Raw genomic sequence first — 4,733 nt, forward strand, 5'->3', positions numbered from 1 at the left:
GCTACAGGGCACCTTCCAAAATTTCACTCCTTCTCAAATCTCCTTTTTCTCCTTTTGTCCTCTTTGTCTGTGGGATACTCTAAGTCCCCACCCACAACCTCTGACAGTTGGGCCCCCTTCGTCAACCTTATACATTGCCTCTTAAATCAGTCACATTCCCCTCTTCTTCAAACTGTTAAACACCTCTTACCAACCCCTCCCCTCTCTGCTGGCACAGCTCCCATGTAGACAACTCAAGGGCTCTCCCTGGAAAAAATGCACAAACAGTTCCCTCAACTGCAATCTATATCCTTCTGCCATAAAAGAACCACAATGGCTATTAGTTAGCAAACATCCATTTCTCTATCTCTCTCCAAAACCAAACAACCTTCGCCTCCTCCCCCACCAACATTCCCTATCAGGCCCTCACAGGGGTTACCCTTGTTAACCGCTATTCAACCTAGAAAAACAAAAAAGTTGGGATAAAAGTTTGTCCAGGATTCAACCCCCATCTTCTCATGGCTCACTACCTTCACTTACAACTCTTGCCTGTCAACCCCTGGTCTTTTTCACTATGTGGTAAAAAATCTTATCTTTGCCTGCTGGCAGGTGAGTCAAAAACATACACTCTGATGTTTTAATCTCCAAACATTAACATTTTGCCTAACAACCAAACCATTCAGGTTCCTTTAGTAATCCCTATTTCCTCCTCCTCCACATATACCCAATGGCCTGTACACTTAACTCCCCTGTTAGCAGAACTAAACGTCTCTGCTGCACTCAACACTGGGATAGCAGGTTGCCCCTTTCTTAGGGTCACTCGTCTTCCTCCTCCTAATACTAATAATTGGCCCATGTATACTCACCTTCATATCCTGCTTTATCTCCCGAAGGCTGAACTCCCTAGTCCAGGCAACCACCCAGAAACACATTGATACCATCCTTCTCCTCCGCCAAGTCCAGTATCAGTGCCTGCAGGAAAACAACTCTGAAGTTGGACACCCACTGCTTAAAAACCCAAACCCTTACTACAGTGCCCCTATTCAACAGAAAGAACCAGATAATCAACAACACCCCTCTTCCTTTTATATTAAGCAGAAAGCAAGAATGTTAGTCCAAACCGCACCATTTTATGAGTCCCCCACCATTTTGCAGACCTTGGTCAAAGTGAAACATTCCACTGGAGATGTGGGCCATGAGAAACAGCCTGCCTGTTATCATATTCTGCTGGGAGAAAGTGCAAGGAACACCACATTCCACCAAAACAAGGGCCAGAACAGCCTCATCATGGGAACACGTTATCAACATTTTCCCAGGCAGCAGCCCTTGCCCCGCCCCACCAGACCCTGCCCGTTCAGGCCGATAAATTGCCCAAGCCTGTTAGCAGTGGTGTGCACTGGCATTAAACTGGTCTCCCACTTCTGTAGGTCTTACGCTGGACATAAAACCTGCATTTGCTGTTAAGCTACCCTGTGTGTGTGTGTGTATGTGTGTGTGTGTGGTGTGTGTGTGTGTGTCTTTAACCCTTGCCTTCTCTTCAAACCCTAACATGGTCCACCTGATCTAGAGCTGAGTTCAGGTCCTGAATATCGTTGTTAAATTTCTGTCTCATTGATCTGTCTGACAATGGAGTGTTAAAGTCTCCCACTACTATTGTGTGGGAGTCTGAGTCTCTTTGTAGGTCTCTAAGAACTTGTTTTATGAATCTTGGTGCCCCTGTATTGAGTGCTTATATATTTAGGATTGTCAGCTCTTCTTGTTGAATTGATTCCTTTACCATTCTGTAATGCCCTTCATCTTTTTTTTAATTTTTGTTGGTTTAAAGTCTGTTTTGTCAGAAACTAGGATCGCAACCCCTGCTTTTTTCTGCTTTCCATTTGCTTGGTTAATTTTTCTTCATCCCTTTATTTTGAGCCTATGTGTCTTTGCATGTGAGATGGGTCTCTTGAATACAGCACACCGATGGGTCTTGACTTTTTATCCAGTTTGCTGGTCTGAGTCTTTTAATTGGGGCATTCAGACCATTTACATTTAGGTTATTGTTATGTGTAAATTTGATCCTGTCATCATGATGCTAGCTGATTATTTTGCAAACTAGTTGATACAGTTTCTTCATAGTGTCATTTGTTTTTGTACTTCAGTATATTTTTGCAGTGGCTGGTACTAGTTTTTCCTTCCATGAAAATATGGAATGCTTCACAAATCTGCATGTCATCCTTACACAATGGACACGCTAATCTTCTCTGTATCTTTCCAATTTTAGTATATGTACTGCCAAAGTGACCACTTAAAGTGATTATTGATATGATTGGGCTAATATCTACAATGTTTGATACTGTTTTCCATTTGTTGCCCTTGTTTTATGTTTCTATTTTTATCTTCCATGTTCTTTTGTATCTTGTGGTCTTAACTGAGAATTTTACATGATTCCATTTTCTCTGACATAAAACATGTCAGTTATACTTATTTTTTCTCCTTTTCTTTATTTATTCAATTGAGTTTGCAATATACATTAAAAACTAATCCAAATTCATTTTCTTTTCTTTTTTAAAATAGGGACAGGTTTCCTCTATGTTGCCCAGGCTGTGTCTCCAAATCCTGGGCTAAAGCGATCCTCTTGCCTTAGCCTCCCAAAGTGCTAGAATTACAGGCATGAGCCAGCAGGCCTGGCCCAAGTTCACTGTCAAGTAACCCTGTACCACTTCATGGATAGTGTGAGTTCCTTATAATAATAAAAGAATTTTAGTATCTCCCTCCCTTCCCTTCTATAATTGCTGTCATTCATTTCACTTATATATAAACATATATATTTAAACACATATATGAACATATTGATATTATTTTTAGCAAACTTATCTGTTAGATTAATTAAGTGTAAGAAAATAAAAGTTTTAATTTTACATTCACTTACTGATTTTCCCATGGTCTTCCTTTTGCTATGTGAATCCAAGTGTCTGACCCATAATTTTCATTTTTTCTGGAGAACTTCTTTTAACAGTTATTTTTCCCCCAAAAGGTTTAAAGGTTTCACTTTTATAAATCACAGCTGATGGAAAGCAAAGCCTTCACCTATAGAGACCATACTCGAACTAAGGCCTAGGGCATTGCTCTAGGAGAAGAGTTCTTCCCAGGAAAATGGATGACAACAGGCAGGAATGTGTGTTTTTCCTTCTGGCTTCTTTCAAGAGTTTTTCTTTATCTTTGATTTTTTGCAGTTTGAATATGATGATATGCTTAGGTGTAGAGTTTTTGACATTTATCCTGTGTGGTGTTCTCTGAGCTTTCCGGACCTATGATTTGGTGTCTGACATTAATTTGTAGAATTTCTCCATTATTATTGCTTCAAATATTTCTTCTGTTCCATTCTCACTTTCTCCTCCTTCTGAAATTTCCATTGCACATATGTTATACCTTTTGCAGTTTTACCACAGTTCTTGGATTTTCTGTCCTTTTTCAGTCTGTTTTATCTTTGCTTTTCTGCTTTGGAAGTTTCTAGTCTCAAACTCAGAGATTCTTTCATCAGCCATGTTCAGTCTACTAGTAAACCCATGAAAGGCATTCTTCATTTCTGTTGCAGTGTTTTTTATCACTAGCATTTCTTTTTTATTCTTTCTTAGAATGTCCATCTCTCTGCTTACCTTGTCCGTGTGTTCTTACATGCTGTCTACTTTATCCATTAGAGCCCATAGTTGTTTTAAATTTCTAGTATGATAATTCCGACATTCCTGCCATATCTGAGTCTACTTCTGATGCTTGCTCTGTCTCTTCAACCTATGTTTTTTTTCCCTTTTAGTGTGCTTTGTAAGTTTTTCTTCATAGTCAGGTGATGTACTGCATAAAAGAACTGTGGCAAATAGGCCTTTAGAAATGTTGTGGTAAAGTGTGGAGTAAGTGGTGGGGGAGCATTTTATCATCCTGTGATGAGGTCTCCATGAGCCTAATTTAACTAAGAAGTGATTCTATGCTTCTAAACTGTAAATTTCATAATTGCTATTCAGTCTACACTCCCCCCACCACCTTAGATGAGGCAAGATGGTTAGGGTGGATTGCAGTTGGGTATTTCCCTTCCCTCACATGGAAGGGCAGAAGAGACTGAAGTTGGGAATTTCTTTTTACCCAGGTCAGTTAGGTTCTGAAAAAGTCTCAATGGCTTAGACTCTGATAAAATGGTTTTTCTTGAAGGCAGACCTTCTAAAGAACAGAGTGCTCTGGTATATTGCAAAATGGTTCCTTTTCCCTTCTCTTGCCAGAAGCATGAGGGAATTTTTCTCTGATATTCACTTGTGTGGACCTGGTACAGCTCCAGGAGGTAAAACTCACAAAAGCATGGAGACACTTAAGACTGGGTCTCACTGGAGTTTTTAACTTTCAGATGTGTCCACACTCGGCCTCCAGCCATTTGTCAATTACAGTTCAGGTTTTCTTACCCTAGTACTGGGTCTTGTGAAGTTTCTGCTTTTGGGTTTCTGTTCTTGTAAGTTGCGATTCTCTATATTCACCTCTCTGTCTCTTCAATTTCAGGGGCAGTGGTTTGCCCTGTGACCTCACTTCTCTAATGGATCTAAGAAGAGTTGTTAATTTTCTCCAGTTTATTCGGATTTTTATTTGTTGTTAGAATAGAGTGACAACTTCCAAGCTCACTCTGTGCCAGACTGGAAATCATAAAATTGTATTTGCTTTTAATTCTAGCTTTTTGTATTTGTAATGATTTATCTAAGGATTAAAATATCCAACTTTTCATAGTCAAATTAGAG

At 39.7% G+C, this 4,733-nt stretch overlaps 1 non-coding gene across 1 annotated transcript; it reads right to left on the bottom strand.

Annotated features, from left to right (window-relative positions):
• Nucleotides 1–2,159: 2,159 nt before the first annotated feature.
• Nucleotides 2,160–2,266, bottom strand: LOC117078599. The gene has a single exon (XR_004435048.1). It is a non-coding gene; the product is annotated as a U6 spliceosomal RNA (small nuclear RNA).
• Nucleotides 2,267–4,733: the final 2,467 nt, after the last annotated feature.

The sequence above is a fragment of the Trachypithecus francoisi genome, unplaced genomic scaffold, assembly GCF_009764315.1.
Source record: "Trachypithecus francoisi isolate TF-2019V2 unplaced genomic scaffold, Tfra_2.0 Lachesis_group6, whole genome shotgun sequence".
In the NCBI taxonomy this organism is placed as follows: domain Eukaryota; kingdom Metazoa; phylum Chordata; class Mammalia; order Primates; family Cercopithecidae; genus Trachypithecus; species Trachypithecus francoisi.